This window comes from Anser brachyrhynchus, assembly GCF_964034855.1.
Source record: "Anser brachyrhynchus genome assembly, chromosome: 17".
Lineage (NCBI taxonomy): Eukaryota > Metazoa > Chordata > Aves > Anseriformes > Anatidae > Anser > Anser brachyrhynchus.
Window position 1 is genome coordinate 4,290,275 of NC_137710.1, and position 15,641 is coordinate 4,305,915.

At 51.8% G+C, this 15,641-nt stretch overlaps 1 protein-coding gene across 4 annotated transcripts in view; it reads left to right on the plus strand.

Annotated features, from left to right (window-relative positions):
• The window catches only part of TMEM132B (transmembrane protein 132B), a 254,325-nt gene that overhangs the window by 16,342 nt on the left and 222,342 nt on the right, over positions 1 to 15,641 (plus strand). The window lies entirely within an intron of this gene.

Consider the following 15,641-nt stretch of genomic DNA (forward strand, 5'->3'; position numbering starts at 1 on the left):
GTGAAGCCTCTGCTTTAAGTCGAGGAGGGAGTTAAGAGCAGAAAAGGAATGCTTTTTTATGTTTTTTCTTTTTTTTTATTGCTTTGACACATTAATGATAATCTTTTCTCTGATATTCCCCTCTCCTCCTGTGTGGGTAGCTACCATGGTGAGATCGGGCTGTGGGTGTAATTCTTCCAGCGCTCCGAGTGCTTAAACATATGGAAACCCACTTTGGAACAGTTTGTGGCTGCAAACCTGCCGCCGTGCCCGTCCCTCTCCCCTGCTCTCCGAGTGCCTCCGTGCTCAGCGTGCACGGCACAGGCTCGCAGCTCACGCTGCGCATTGCCAAGCCGTCGCTGGGCTTTGCCTCGCTGGGCTGTGGCATCCCGTGTCCCGCTGCTGCCCCTGTCCTGTCCCTCCCTGGGCACGGGTGGCAGCAGGAGAAGGGGTTTGGGGGGCCTGGGGCTGTGCTCCCACCCGCAGAGCACAGCCCTGCCAGACACTGGGGTTAGCGGAGCACGTCGTGACCCGGGTGGCTGCGGAGACCCCTGGCCCGGGTCACGGAGCGGGGCTGCCAGCTCTGAGCTCCCCGCTTGCACAGACAGCCACGTTGGGCACTTGCCATGTTCACCATTTATTTGCCTTCTCTCCCTTCCCCGCTCCCTGGAGGTGGCTCCCACCTCCCGTTCGCCCTCCCGTCCGTCGGACCCCCAGAACAGCTCTGCGAAGGCGCAATTAAGAGATCACTCGCTGTCCCCGGGTCCCCTGCGAGCAGAGGGCGAGCGCCGTGCACTTGGCAGCCCGGGGCCGGCCTCGAGGATGCGCCTCGCTGGCAGCAGGCCCCTGCTTGCTGCTGGCAGCCGGGCCGGGCTCCTGGCCGCCTTCCCGGCTGGCGGCGGGGCTGCCTCCGGGGCCGCGTGGGTCGGCATCCGGGGGGCGAGCTGGGTGGGTTGCCCATGCGCGAGGCTGGGCTGCGGCAGCCACCACGATGCGCGCACGAGGAGGGAGCAGGGGGTTGTGTTCGGACCCCCGGGGGGCTGCAGGAGGGCAGGCAGTACGCTTGTTTCATCGTGTGCCCCCCCCGAGGCTCTGCGTAACATGGAGGCACTTGTTGTGCAGGGGTGCTTTGGGAACAGAAAATGAGAGACCTGTGCTACCGGCTGTGCCGTAGGTTGGCAGAATGCGATCGTACAAACTGTTGAAAATGTAGGTTATTTTCTCCTCATCAGCGCGGATTTCAACGTTTTATCCAGTGACCGTCCCACCCGATGTGATGTGGGGGGGTAGTGGGGTCAGGGGAGGAGTCTGGAATTTCTGTAGTGCCTCTTGCTCCAGCGTCCATTCCGGCAATACCTCTCACATATTCTGATTTTACTTCCCGTCAGTGTAAATCTGGAGCAGCTCCTCTGAAGGCGGTGGAGCTGCTGTGGGCTCCTGTGTCGCCGCTGCGATCGGTGTTGGGCTCGCTGGGAAGGCAGGCGGCAGCCGCGACCTGCCCTGCGCAGCTTTTTGCGCTTCAGAATCCCCCGTCGTCAGTGCTGCAGCCTCCTTTGTATGTCTGAAAGAGGAAAGTCCCCGTCGCTCACCGTGTCGCTTCTTGATCGTTTTCTTCAGTCTGTCAGGCTTGGTTGCAAAGCTCTGCTCGTTGACACCTGGCTCTTCAGCTGATCAATAGAGTCTCCTGGGGTTTGGATGCCAAAATAGTTACGTTAAAAAACAAATCAATAGAGTGCAATTAATTTGCTGTATTTTATTACTGGCAGTGATGGGAGCTCCGAGCGCTGTTATCCCCGTGCTGGGAGCAGCTCGGCGTGGGGAGGAAGGTGTGAGCCCAAGGGGGGCTGCGGGGGGAGCCGAGACCTCGGCACAGTTTGTGTCTCGGGAAGGATTCCCGAATCAGGGATGCGTTCCTGAGCCAGGGATGGCATCTGTTCACTTGATCGCTGTGACGGGTTTGCCATCGTGTGTTTAGCTACCCTCTGAGCCCAGGCAGATGTTGGGTGTCCGCAGCAGACGGCATGTTGCGTACCTGCTCTCGGGGCTTTTATCAGCTCGCCCGTCACTTCACGCGCTGCTTGTGGTGCTGCGGGACACCGCGAGCAGGTGGCACTGCTCTCCCTTCTCCACGTTAGCCATGGCTTTCCCGACACCTGCTGCGTATCTCATGGAGGGGGCTGCTGCCCACCTGTAGCATCAAGGCGAGTCCTGCTGACCTGTGCTGGCGGCTGCCCCTGGGACCTGGAGTAGGGGTGGCTGGGGCGGGTGGTAGGCAGCGATTTAATGATGCAAAACCCATTTGGCCCTGGGCAGCATCCTGCTGGATGAGGGGCCAACCTGTGGAAATGAGTAGTCTGCTCTGTGAACTGGATTCACCGAACGTGACCCCCCCGCCCTCCTCCCCCGCTGGTGTAACTGAGGCCTGTTAACGCCAGGCGGGGACTTGAATCGCCGGCACAGCGTTAGCGCTTGCTGCGTGGCTGCGGGGAGGTGTGTTCCTGGCTGCGGCCACCGCACGGCTGGCACTGAGTGCCACGGAGGCTCGGGAGCGTGAGCAGCCACGCGGCGCTCTGGGTGTCGTAGAAGACGCTTCGATTGCATGCTGTCAGGAGCCTCCCAGCTGGCATTCCAGAGGAAGTTGTTCCCATGTGAGGATGGGCAGGCAGAAATTGCGAGCAAAGAGGCCTTGGATAACTTACAGGGGCGGGCAGGGATCGCCCCGTGCCTGGTTTGCTCTGGGTACTCCCGTTCCCCACCGTGGGGGGACTGGGGCGCTTACCCGTGCGCCCAGCACCTCGCACGGTGGGACGCTGCCCGGGCTGCGGACTCGGGTGCCGTGTCAATATTAACGTTTCTTCCGCGCTGTCGAGAAATTCTCTTGCCGCGCACTTTCAGCTTTTCTCTGTTTACATAAACGTGCTTTGTTTTTGACAGCATTCAGAAAGCTTCATGAATTTATGATGTGCTCCAGATTTGAGCACACTTTCTTTTTTTCCTTTATTTTCTTATTTTTTTTAAACACTTTCTTCCCAAATTTTGGTGATGAAATGGCGAGAGAGATGCATATTTCAGCGAGCTATTGAGAGGCAATGTAAACACCATCTTTCATAGAAGATCAGTTTGTTCAACTTTGAAAGCAGCCCAGCCTCCCCACTTGATCAATTTGACTGCCATAGGAGATGATTTTAAAAGTGGCGATTACGTCCTATCTGGTCTCCTGCAACTTCAGGCGAGGAGAGAAAAATGAAGAGTAGCGTTTGATTTGAACTGTTTTTTTTTTTTCTTTTCCTTATTTTATTTTTTTTATTTTTTTGTGTTAGGGCTAAGCAAGGGGGTACCCCAAGAAGGGGGTAGAACTGGGCAGGAATCAGTGCTGCTTGTCTTGCCGTGCCACCGTCAAGCAGCCCTGGAGAGCTGCTGTGCCCTGGGCATGTTTTTATCTTCCTGGCATGATGCGCCCTGGGACCCCAGCATGGGGAGAGCGTGGCTGCCCACCTGCCCTGGGAGCTCTGGGGGAAACGGCCTGGGGAGCAAAAGCATTTTTGCAAGGGAGGGGGAAAATACCATCCTCATTACCCAAGAAATAAAATCCTTCTGGAGACTGGAAGTGCAGATAGCTTCGGTCTTTTTCTTTTTTTTTTGATTTTCGTTCTTTTTCTGTTTTGTTTCGCTTGTATGGGAGCATCTCAAAAACAGATGGCAAAGCAGAGATTTATATTCTGTTAAGTGCAGAGGGCTGGTGCACAGGACCTTATCTGCTTGTGGGCCCTGCAATAAACCTGCCAGCAGGTGATTTAAATCCAGTTTCTCTGATTGGGAGAGCAGTGTGAGGAGCAAGGTTTATGTTATTTATGAATTTTATGAGCAATGTTAGATTTTTAAGATGCAGGAATGATCAGGGCATGGCTCTGTAGCACCAGAGACTTTGATTCGTCTCGTAAAGGATCTTCGCCGAGTCAGAAGAATGAACCATTTTACATTATTTAGCAGTCGGGCTGCTGAAGCCAGCTGTTCACATGAGTGACAGACACAACTATTTTATCTCTCAGTTTAGGAGCTGTTGTCAATTAGCCACAGCTTTTGCTTAGCAGTGAGACCTTCGCTGTGGTGGGGAAGGGATGCTGCTTAATGGATGCTGCAGCTCTTGGAGCAAACGTTGCTGCTGCAGCACGGAATGGATAAAACTTGCACCCCAAAATGACAAAGTCCATGTACCCTAAAAGGGAACCCTTGAGCTGGTTTCTATGCAACGAGCAGTAATTAGAAACTCAGCAGAGAGTCAGTAGCTGCTGACTGGCTTTGGCTGATTATTATTATTATTATTTTGGTTCAAAAAGGAGCAAGTCTGACAGAAGTTTTGGAAGGATCTGGTCTGGCCATGTGCATGGGGCATGTTGAGGCCAATGGGAGGCAGCAGCCGTCAGCCCCCGGTGCCTCTGTCCCCCAGTGCCACAGGACCATGGCAGCCTGAAATGTCCCGCGTGGTTCTCAAGGGCACTTTGAGAGCTGGGGGCAGATGGCCATTAAACACAAGAAGCGTGGTTGTCTTCCATGGGGTGGAAAAAGGACAAAATGCATACTCGCACAACGAAACGGGCTTTTCATCATCGAAAGAGAGGATGGTAAAAGCTCTCCAGCAGCAGCAGCAGAGAGCTCCGTCAGGGCAAGCTCGAAGGCTGGCGTGCCTCAGCCGTCCCCACATCACGGGAGCGAGAGCTGCAAGCACTGGCGGATAACCCGCTCCTCCCGTCTCCGGTCGGGTACAGGCAGTTCCTGCGCGGCTGGTGCTCGGTGCTGCAGGCAGCAGGGCTTCTGCCGCTTCCTTGGCAGAGCGCTTCGCAGCCCATTAGGCCTCTCCTGTCTTCCGCCTACACTTCTTCTCTGCCTGTTCCGTCGCTCGTCGGGTGACCCGAATCCACAACTTTCCATCCTCATCGCCTGTCCGAACCCCCAAGTCAGGCAAATCTGTGAAATGGGGACAAATGGTTAAACGGGTGGGAAACGGAGGAGAAGCTGAGGCTGGGATGTAAATACATTTACAGTTGGAGGTTATTTGGAGAATAAAGGGCAGGGACTTGGAATGCACGTGGAGATGAGCTCTGAAGACGCAAAGAAGGCAGCTACAGTCACACTGTCTAATTCATCTTGCACAAAGACATTCTCCTCCAAGGTGTTTGGAAATAATGGAGTAGCTTAGTTACTAACATTATTAAATCCTCATCTCTGACAGATATGAGAATTAATATACAGAGTTTTCCTCTTTTTTTTTTTTAATGCAGCTGTTACTCATTTCCTGTCTTTTGCTTAGGAGTAGCCCACTGAAAGTTATTAGCATGAGTATTGGCAAAAAAAAAAAAAAAGGTTCATCATCATTTAAAAAAAAAAAAGAAAATGCAAGTAAAACAGAAGACAGCATGAATTTTATGGTTAACCATTCTTCAATTTTCCATCTGTAGATCTCAAAGGGGTGTGGGGAAGAGAGCTGGCGCTGTGGAGGCTGTGGCCTGTGCTCTCCTGTCCTGTGTGCGAGGGGCCAGCACCGTGCCCAAAGCCCTGCGGGCCCGGGGAGCAGGGTGGTGGGTGGCTGTGCTTGGCCGCGGGCTCTGGGGCTATGTTGAAAACAGCCAGTTGTGTCAGCAGTCAGGGCGGGGATGGACAGGACTGAATTAATGCTCGTTTCTTTGGCCGAGTTTCATCTGGACCAGCCCCATTAAAATAGTTGCGGGAAGCGTTAGGCAGAAATGGAGAGATGGAGTTGATGTTTGCTGCTGGAAGCAAAGGCTCTGTCCCTGGCCTGACGGAGCCGGGCAGCCTGAGGGGATGGGGGACGTCTTTCCAGGGCCTATGCTGCGGAGCCGTTCTTCAGATGCACCCTTTTGAAACCCAGGTGTCCCTCTCTCACACCTTATTCCATGGCAGAACCATCCACATCTGCAACACCATTGGTGTTGTAATAAGGTCACTGATGTCCACTGCCAGCCCTTGGCACGTCACTTTTGACAAGTATCGGCTCCTTCGGCCCGAACCGCGGCCTTGAGCCTTCTGTCTTGCCGCGGTCGCTGCCAGCCCTCCTGTGGCTTCGGCCTAAGGCTCTTCAGCAGCCGCTGCTGTGTTGTGGCTCTTGGGGTGCTCCCGATGTGGGGCAGGACCGACGCTGTGTGGAGCTGTGTGGCTGGGAGCTGGAGCTGCCCCGGCTCTCGTTGGTGTCCACCAAAACGCCTGGTTAGGTACCTGGGTCTGGGGCTGCGCATCAGGCCCCGGTCTGTGGGGCTTCGTCGTCTGAGTTATCCCCAGGACGTGGTTATCTCCCTGAGTGGCAGCCTCCTATTGAAAGCGATCTCTTTCAGCAGGGCACTCGCATTTATTTACTGCACAGCTTCTCCCATTAGTATAATCATTACTCCTTGGACTGCGTTTGAATTTAGAGCATCCCACTGTGGTACTTAAAGAATTAATTACAGCGATGAAAGAATTCCTCTAAAGACTTCTATGAATTGGTCTGGTTGAAGTGTTTTAGCTTTGCTTCAGTTGGTGCAGCCCTTGTCAGAGGATTGTGAGAAAATGCATGGGTCAGTGATTTAGATTAGGCAAATTACGTTAGAAAAATTGATTTGATTTAGAAAGTGAGGTTTCAGATCACAGGGAATTGCCTGCTTCTTCCTCTGCTGTCTGCTTCCCCCTGAAGATGAGCAGAGGCAAATAATTTAGGGTTAAAGTAAGGGGCTATTGTGAAAGGTGTGTGTGAGAGAGGGACAGAGGGGGGTTGGCACGTATCCTTAGCTAAATGATTATTGACCCATGTGTCGCTGTCTGGAGGCACGGACGGATGGGGCACTTGTGGCAGCACTGACAGGTGGTTCGAGTGGCTTGATGCAGAATCAGGTCCTTGGTTTTAGCTGCATGGTTTGGGTTTGTTTTTTTTCAGAAATGGTTTTTCTGTATGGCACGGCATCAGCGTCAGTGCGGATCTTGGAGTGTGTTGCTGCTGCTGCCAGCCTTGCCTCACTCCGTGCTTAGTCATTCCTGGGGCTGGGAGCTTGCTTTCATTGGGGTTTTGTGTCCTTGGACCAAAATGAGCATTTCCTCTTCTGTCCCTTGTCCTAGAGGCGGCGCAGTCCCTTGGCTGCAGTGGGACGGTGCCCAGCAGCGGGCACGTGGGGCAGGGCCTGCTCGGGGACGTTCCTAAAGCAGCACCTGTCGGTGAGCAGTGCCCTTCCCTGCACAACGCGGGTTTCTTCCCAGCCCTTCCCCTGCCCACCTGTGTCTCACCCATGAGACTGAGGGGCTGCGAGTGCAGCAGCTGCCGGCCGGAGCCCCGCAGCGCTCGTGGCCGTTCCTGAGTTGCTCACCACGGGGAATTAGGGTTAGGGCTGTAGGGCTGAAGCTTGGCACCAAGCATTTCGCTTTTCCCTTGGTAAAACTTCTCTTTTAAAAATATTTAGGTGAGCAGCATGCGTTTACCAATGAATTTTACTTCCTTATTGCCTGGCAAGAACCCCTTAAATTCCAGCTTTTCTACAGCCACATTGGCAAGCTCGTTCTGGGCCTGGCTGGCACTGATGGCGTTTCCCCTGGTTGCACCGCCACCTGTGGCACGAAAACCCTGCTGTGGCTGCGGCGTCCCTGGGCCCTTCCCTTGCGCTGTCATGGGGCTCTTGTAGTGCCTGCGAGGCCACTGCGCCCTGTGCCGCCCCGGGGGTCTCTGCCCTGCCCCAGCGAGCGCAAGGAGAGAAACGATGCTGGGAGGGAGCTCCCTGCCAGCAGCTGAATTCAGCCCTGCGAAAAAGGAGTTGCGAAAGTAGCAATCCATCTGTCCACTTAGTGGGAGAAACCTAAGATCGTTTCACAGTAATCAGCCCCCTGGTGTTTAAAAAAACAAAAATACCGCAGGTTTTTTTCTTTAATGTAGATAACTGGCAAAATCTGAAGCATATTAATGTACTCAGAGTCTGTGTGTCTTTGCTTTTTTTTTTTTAAGTTCATTTTGACAAATAGAAACTGTATCAAATTGAAAAATAATATAAGACAAATAGATTGCCTTTTGCTTTTTGGGTAGCCTGTATCTGCCATAAAATTTCAGGGATTTTCTTTCCTTCAACTCTCTAGTTAATTACCAGCAGAGTTATCGGCAAGTGGATGTTTCTTGTTGCCGCAGGTACTGTCGGGTGGTGAACATTGTCATCTTCACGTCCCTCACGGTAATGCATTCTCAAGGTGATGCATTATGCAGGTGCATTCCCGTGCTGTAGCTGCTTGGCTATATCAGTGTTTCCATTAAAACACACAATATTCAGGGATTTTAATTTGGTTGTAAAAACTTGCTCCAGGCACTACCTCAGATGAGAAAGTCCAGGAGTGGTGTGTATCTTTTTCTTTGTAATCGCATTTTATTTTTTTTATTGCATTTCCCATTTTTCCTTTCCCCTAAACTGTGAGGACATAGAGGAAACAGGCTGCAAAGGCGCTGCTTGCTTCTCGCTTATGCGAATTGACAGGCAGCGAGTCAGAGAGATTCAGGAGGATTTCTGCCTCCAAGTGGAGAGACGGTCGCTTGCATTACAGCGGAGTTTACAGGTGGCGGTGCTTGAATGTGGCCAGCACGAAGGTGTCCTGCAGGAGCCCTCACTGCGAGGAGTCATCAGGGAGGGGTGTTCAGGGTGGGCATTTCTGCACCAGTGGCATGTCACCGCTGTCCGTGGGTGGATGCACTGCTGTCCCCAGCTGGGGGTGACACTGGGGCTTGGCTTTGCCTGGTGTTTGGGGTGGTGATGAGACATGGTGGGGCTTTGCTCTGGGGCTGGGGTTGCTGAATTGCAGCAGATGCTTTGCTGCTGCACGACGATTTGTAATTAAAACGCAACTTGCTGTCCTGATTAGATTAAGCAGTCAAATTCATTTATGATATTTTCCCCCTGCCCTGCATTGTGTAATTAGCAACATATGATGCTTACACTAGCTCGGTTAAAAGTTATAATGATTAATCTGTGCATCGAAGCCTCCCTGTGGATCGGCTGGTGCAGTGCAGCGGGGCTGCGGCTGGGTGAAGCGCCCGCGCCAGCCCCGTGCCAGCGGAGACACCGAAGCGGCCGTTCCCGGCGTCTGCAGGGCAGCAGCATCCACGTGCCACCAGTCGCTGAATGTGGTGCTGGTGTGGGTCTTCCTCCCCTGCGATGGGTCCCAAAGCGTCCAGCTGACCGTGTGCATGGAAGTGCCAAAAGGATGAGTGTTCAGGCGGTCCTTGTTGGTGCCTTGGGAACCAAGGCATGGCTCTGAAGTGTTCTGGCCAAATCCTGAATGTTTCACCCGAGTTAATCTTCCATTAATGTGAGTTTTGCCTGAAAAAGGCTTTCTGAGTCGGACTGGGGCTCTAACTAGTGAGGAACCTCACTTAAGAAAGCCAAAACCAAGAAGAAAACTATCGTAAGCTAATTATAATGAATTATGTTTTTCTTTCCAGTGTAGTCATAATATTGTCTTTCTTTCCACCTTCTGCTGAGCTGTGAAAATGCTCTGCAAAATGATATTTTTGAGTTGATGGAGAAGTACACCCCTGTCAACAATATTTTTCTATTGTTCATCAGAGACAGGCTTCATAACAGAAGAGATCCGTGTTTGAAAAGTACATCAGCTGCAAACAGGTTTATTCCAAGTCTTCTCCAGCAGCAGGGCAGGGCTGGGAGGCGATGCTCCAGCTGGAGGTGACCACGGAGCGGGGCTCGTGGTCTTTCAGAGGAGTGGCCGGGGCCGGCTGGAATAACGTATTGCTGCTTTCACAAAAGGTGGATCTTATATTAAAGGTTCCGGTAGAGAAAGGTCTGGAGGTGTTGAAATATTTATATATTGCTTAAGTTACTGCACGAGGTGCTGTCTCGTTCCCTAGAATGCTGTGGGGGTCACGGACACGAAAGCGAGCTGAAAATGAGCTCCCACCTTTCTCGGTCCGTGTACGCGCCCGTGTGCGCCGACGTTAAATTGGCAGGGTGGTAATGTTTCCCTTCTCCAACCATCAATTTCAATTGAATTTCATAAGCCATTAAAGTTCTGTGCTGCTCCCTTTGCTGTTCCAGTTACGTGAGCTCCAGCCATTTAGCTGCAGGTCCTGGGGCATGATTGCTCCGTGGAGCAGCAAAAGTAAATTGGTTCCTGATGTAGAATCTTTTATATATATATATTTTTAATATCTCTGACTCACTGTGAGCAACGATGTTGGGCTGATGATGTGAATCTTCAAGCTTGGCTGTTCCTGGTCCAGTTTGGGTTCACCCCTGACAGAACCTTTTTTAAAAGCCTCTATGCTCAGCTTGAGTGGCAGCGTCTTGTATGTGGAAGAAGAGGATTTCTTTTGTTGCTCATATATTTATCTTCAGAATCATGGTGGAAAGATTTGACTGGGTTTTGTTTTTTTCCCTGTGGGTTTGAAATGTTTGAGAATGATTCTTACTTGGATCAAAGGAGATCTCCTGGCAGTCCTCTGACTTTGTTTCAGTGCTGGCAGTGTGACAAATAATGAAAAAGCAATCATTTCCCCTTTCTCCCACTTTTATTCTCGGGATAAATGAATGGCTAAGATCTGTGTGCTCAAAAATAATTGCTCATGGCTCTTAGGGAAAAAAAAATCCATAACACTTATCCTTTAAATAGTTGATCTGATCTTTTCTGTTGGTTTGTATTTCGCGCTGGCGAGTGTCTTTGCTGCCACTTGGAGGCTGAACCTGACGAAATTTGTAATGGAGGCTGAGCAGGTTGTGTCCGTGGGAAGGGGAGCGGGATAAATGGTTTTCCTCTTTTAGCAAGCAGCTCTCCTGTGGGAGCTCAGCAGCAGGGACGCAGCAGGGTCACACTGCCACGGTCCGCCGGCGGAACTGTTTTGCACAGCATGGAGCTAAGGAATTTGCCAAAACGTAGAGTGAATGGAAACAAACCAAAACTCATTTTGATTTGCCATGTGGTGAAAGCAGTTCAAGCATCTTCTAAAACTGGCGAAAGCAGCTGCTGAAACCTCCTCCAGCTGCTGTGGGGGTTGGTGGGTGGATGGATGGAGGTGTGCTGGTGCTTTGCCAGGGTTTCTGTCATTCCTTTCTTTTGTCACCTTTAAGGCTGTGGATGTGAGGACCTGCTGCACCTGACATCTCTGCTCTCCTTGCAGCGAGTGCTGCTGTGTACCGCCTGCACGGGGTCATCACGGGGGCCCGAGCTGGCTCCCCGTCCCAAGCAGCACACGATCCCCAACCCGCTGCCGTTCCCAGAGAAGCAGGCAGAAAGGAATAACTTGGGCCTGCAATTCTTGGCTGGGGATAACTTCCAGTCTTTTTTTTTTTTTTTAAATATATTTTATTTAATGCTTTTGCTACTAATGGGTGCTCTCAGCCTCTGTTCCTGCTTCATAAATGCTGCTCTCTGGGAATCCTTACGAATGGTTATGGAAATGCATTTAAATGCTCAGAGATCTTTACAGTTTTTTCTTTATGGGGTTGTTCCTTCAGAAAGGATAAATGTGCCCCGAGTCCACAGCTGCCTTGGACAAGTGCCTTCCATGAACCGGGTGGCGGGGCTCTGGGCATTTTTGCAGCAGAGGGGGTAAGTGGGGGCAGCAGTAATGCTGCGAGAAAGCCCAGCTCTGCGCTGATATCTCGAGGAAGCACCGTTTTTGGTCTGTTTGTTCAGCGGTGCTTTCCCCTCCGTACTCCAGATGGGGCCTTTGGATGCCGGTGATGGGGACTGATAGAGCATCTGACTTCCCTCCTGCCCTCCTCCTCCAACCAGCCCGTCACAACCATCAATTATGCAAGCCAATGGCTCTGTTAAATCAACAGGGCTGCTAATTGAGTGCTAAAGCAGCGTGCATGCTCATGCCACGTTGGTCTCTCAGGCGTTCTTCATGGCAGGGGCTTTGCATCTGCACAGGTGCAGAGAAACTTTAAGCTGTGCCTGTGCTGGGAGCGAGGATAAGGGTCGCCTGGTGTGTTTTCCCATCGTGGCTGTTGACTGCAGCCATACGTTCCCACGTCTGGAGATGTCTGAGCCATTCCTGGTGGTCCTGGGGGAGTTTGGATGAGTTGTGGTTTCTCCAGAGACAGAAACTCGCCATCCAGTTGGACGTCCGCTCCTGCAAGCCAGGGCAATTAATTCTGCTCCGGGCGTTGAGCCAGTGATGGTAGGAAGCAATGATGAATAGCCAGGCTGTCGCTTCTCCTCCGAGAGAGCATTTTGGGAGGTCAGGCGTTGCTGTGGTGGAAGTGTGGGCAGCTCACCTCTGTTGGTGGGGCGTGGAGCTGGCAAAGGTGCTGCTTCCATAGAGCGTCCTCTGATGAGAGCACGTGAAGCGGTTTGGTTTTAAGTGCCTCATTAAGAGCTGGCCCTCCACCAAGTTTGTTCTGCTCTTACCACGTTGTGAGACCCTGCGGTGCTGCCTCCGTGCTCTCGGGGCAGTGTCTTTGGTGTTTTCTTTGTTTTTTTGGGAAGCCTTGTCTGGTGCTTGCTGTGGGGTCGCTGGTGGGAACCCCTTGGCAGCCAGTGGTGTCCGGAGGTTGTCACCCCATGGTGGCCTCTCAGGTCCTCCAAAATGAGCTGGTCCTTAAGAGGACACGAGGATCTCTGTTGGTCATGGGCAGTTTTAATTGGGGAAAATGGATTGAGCATCAGCTTATCCTCTTATCCCAGGTGGTGGTCGCCTCAGGCTAGCAGTGAGGGGCAGGGCCTCTGTCGTCTCTTGCCTTTCAGCTGCCACCTTTTGCTGTCAGGAAACGCAACACCCTTCCCGTGGTGCTGGGGGGGACCTTTAGGGTGTAGTTGCCCAGGCTGTCAAGGTGGTTGCGAATGACTTCAAGTATATAATGCTTCAGGACCAAGAGTGGCCAGGGTCTCCTGCAAATGGCTGCGAAAGTAGAACAAGTGCTTGTCTTTAAAGGACAAGGTGGGATATGGCTTATTTTTGCTCCTAATTAGAGGGAGATGAGAGTGGTCTAATTCCCACACTCTTAAGAGCAACATTCAGCCAAAATAATGGACAGGGAAGATGAGAAGAGACTGCTGCAAGCCAAAAGCAGCAAACCCATGAAGCAGAGCTAGAGACAGCTTTAAAGCTATGAACATAATTGCCCGAGGAGTCTGCCAAGGAACCAGATGCTGTAAATGAAAGAATAACTTCCATGGCTTGGCATCTGCCTGTGCTCCGGGGGGAGGAGGAGCGGGAGGACGGCATGCGGGGCTGGGAAGGGCTGCTCCAGCCACAGGATAGGTCCCTTCAGAAGTGTTCAGTCCAGCCCGGTGTTTTTGCATTTGGACAAGGGACAAGTGAACCTGCTGGGGAGCAGGGAGATGACGGTCCATGCGTCTGGCTCTCGGGCTGTCTGTCCCCTGTCCGCCTGCTGGGTGTCAGCGTTAGGTGGTGGCTCAGCTGCTGGGGGCGTCTGGGTGCTGCCCCAGCTGGAGCGGGCTGTGGTAATCCAGGAAGATGTGGCTGGGCCAAATTCTGAACCTTTTGGGACCTGTTCCTGCACAGAACCCCACAGAGCGGTCTGTTCTTCATGCATGGACAAGCTCGGTTGATTTTTAAGGTCGGTGGCTGCACGTGACTTGTCTGAGGTCAGATCGCGCTTGGCAGCGCTCTTGTTTTGAAAACCAAACTGGAAAGTTCCTGTTATTTTTCTCCCCAATTTATTTTTACTATTCCTGTTAAAATAATTGCAGTTGTAGCAAAGGTAAACAGCTGGGTTTGACATAATCGGTACATAAGCAATATCCATTATTTACATGGTATAAAACCTCCACAACAAAACCTATTCCTCAGGCCACATCCTACGCAAAAAGAACAAGAAAAGCCTGTATGGGAAGGGGAGCAGAAAATCAGCCGGGGTCCTTCTTTTGTGTTTAGCACATGTGCATCACGGCGTCAGCGTTGGGAGCAGTCTCCTTTCTGCTCGTGCTTGAACCAGACGCCCCAGCAGAAGGCGGTAATCGCGCACGTGGCGCCCCCGGGGAGCGCAGCGTGCCTCTCGCAGCTGGGGAAGTCGAGGCAGGGAGCAGGCATTAGAGGTAATAGGAGACGTTCACACAATTGCAGGCAAGAGAAAGATGGTTTTTGTTTTGGTTTGTTTTTTTCCTATCAGGGAGAGCTTTGTTTGTGGGCTAGGCTTTTCTGTTTTGTGTTGGCTATTCTAACAGCCTGTTATTTTCTATTCTTGCTTGGCTGTAACCCGTGGAGAAGGGGTTCAGCGTGCTCCCTGGGCACATGGGGATGCAACGGAGGCAGGAGTGGGGCTGGGGGTGCCCCCAGGAGCCTGGTGGGAGGCAGCGGGGATGGACAGGGACGAATTCAGCCCCTGGCTCCACGCACATGTGCAGCCTGCTGTGTGTCCAGTCCACTTTGTGAGGAGTTGTGGATGTTTTGCCTCGAAATAACAGCGTGTTTTTGCAAGGGGGGCAGGGGGAGGCCTCTGCATTGCCACAGCTCGGGGACACAGTCGTGTGCAAGTCAAAGAGCCAGATCATGTTGAGTGCTGAATGACTCTGCTTATTAATATAATAAAACAGAGGAACACGTGGTCATGACAGTCTCTGCAGTGAAAATCCGGGGGGTTATTTTAACCCAAGCAGCATTAAATTTTTCCGTCTCCTGAAAATTGCACCCCGGAGGTATGGGCTGAGGGCAGGAGGGTAGGAACATTTAACAAGGGCTCCATTTAACGGGAATTGTTATGCATATTGTGGTCTCCAGAACATTGCTTTGCTGTCCGAGTTTTTTATGTCATGCTCATCCCTGTAGTTCAGTTCCTCAAACGGGATAGGGAGCAAAAGTCATGCTCTCCTTTTCCTTTTTCTCCCCTCCTTTCTTTTCTTCCTTCCATAGTTTCTACTGTAGCACTGATACTTTTTCTTGAGATGTAATATATTAGAACATGGTGTCATCTGCTGCTTTGGAAGCAGGGAAGTGTACGTGTACATGTAGATGTGTATATATATGTATATTTTACATACGTAGGGACTATAGAGATGTACATCTCTAGCCTGGGGCTGCAGCATTCCTCTCCCGCAGCCCCGATGCGAGAGCTTTGGTCGCTGTGCGCACAGCCCGGGTCCCCTGGTGCTGGAGAAGACCTGATGCTGGGCTGCTCCGTGCTTCCGTGCTCTGCAGTGGTTGTGAGCATCTGTCCATGTGCTGGGCCAGCCTCTGGTGAAAAATACCTCTATTTCCAGGTGCTGGCTCTGCGTTGGGGCAGCTTTCTCCTCTCATTGTGGAGAGGCTTCGATACATCATGTGAGATAACTTTTTCTCCCTTGATGGGGAGGTTCTTCAAGGCTGTCATCGACTCCTCTCTTTCAACGTGTTTTATCTGGGGGAGGCAGGCAGTCAGTTTTTTCTACACAGTTTAATTTTGCCTCTGCTTAATGCAGAGGTGGTTCCAAATTGTCCTTGTTTCCCCCTCTGAGGATGATCTTATTTTACTTCGTACTCTCTTTAGCGTCCTGGCTGTGGTCTCTCCATCTCCTTAGAAGCTTGCCCATTAGATGGGCACTTCTTTAATTTCCCCAAATCAGCACCTGTCAGATCAATAGATGAGCAATCTGGAGTCCTCGGTTGCATTGTGATGGGCAGCTGAAATCCCCTTTAAGTGACCCTGAAACGAGGTCTGAATTATTATTGACCTTTTTTTTCTTTTCAG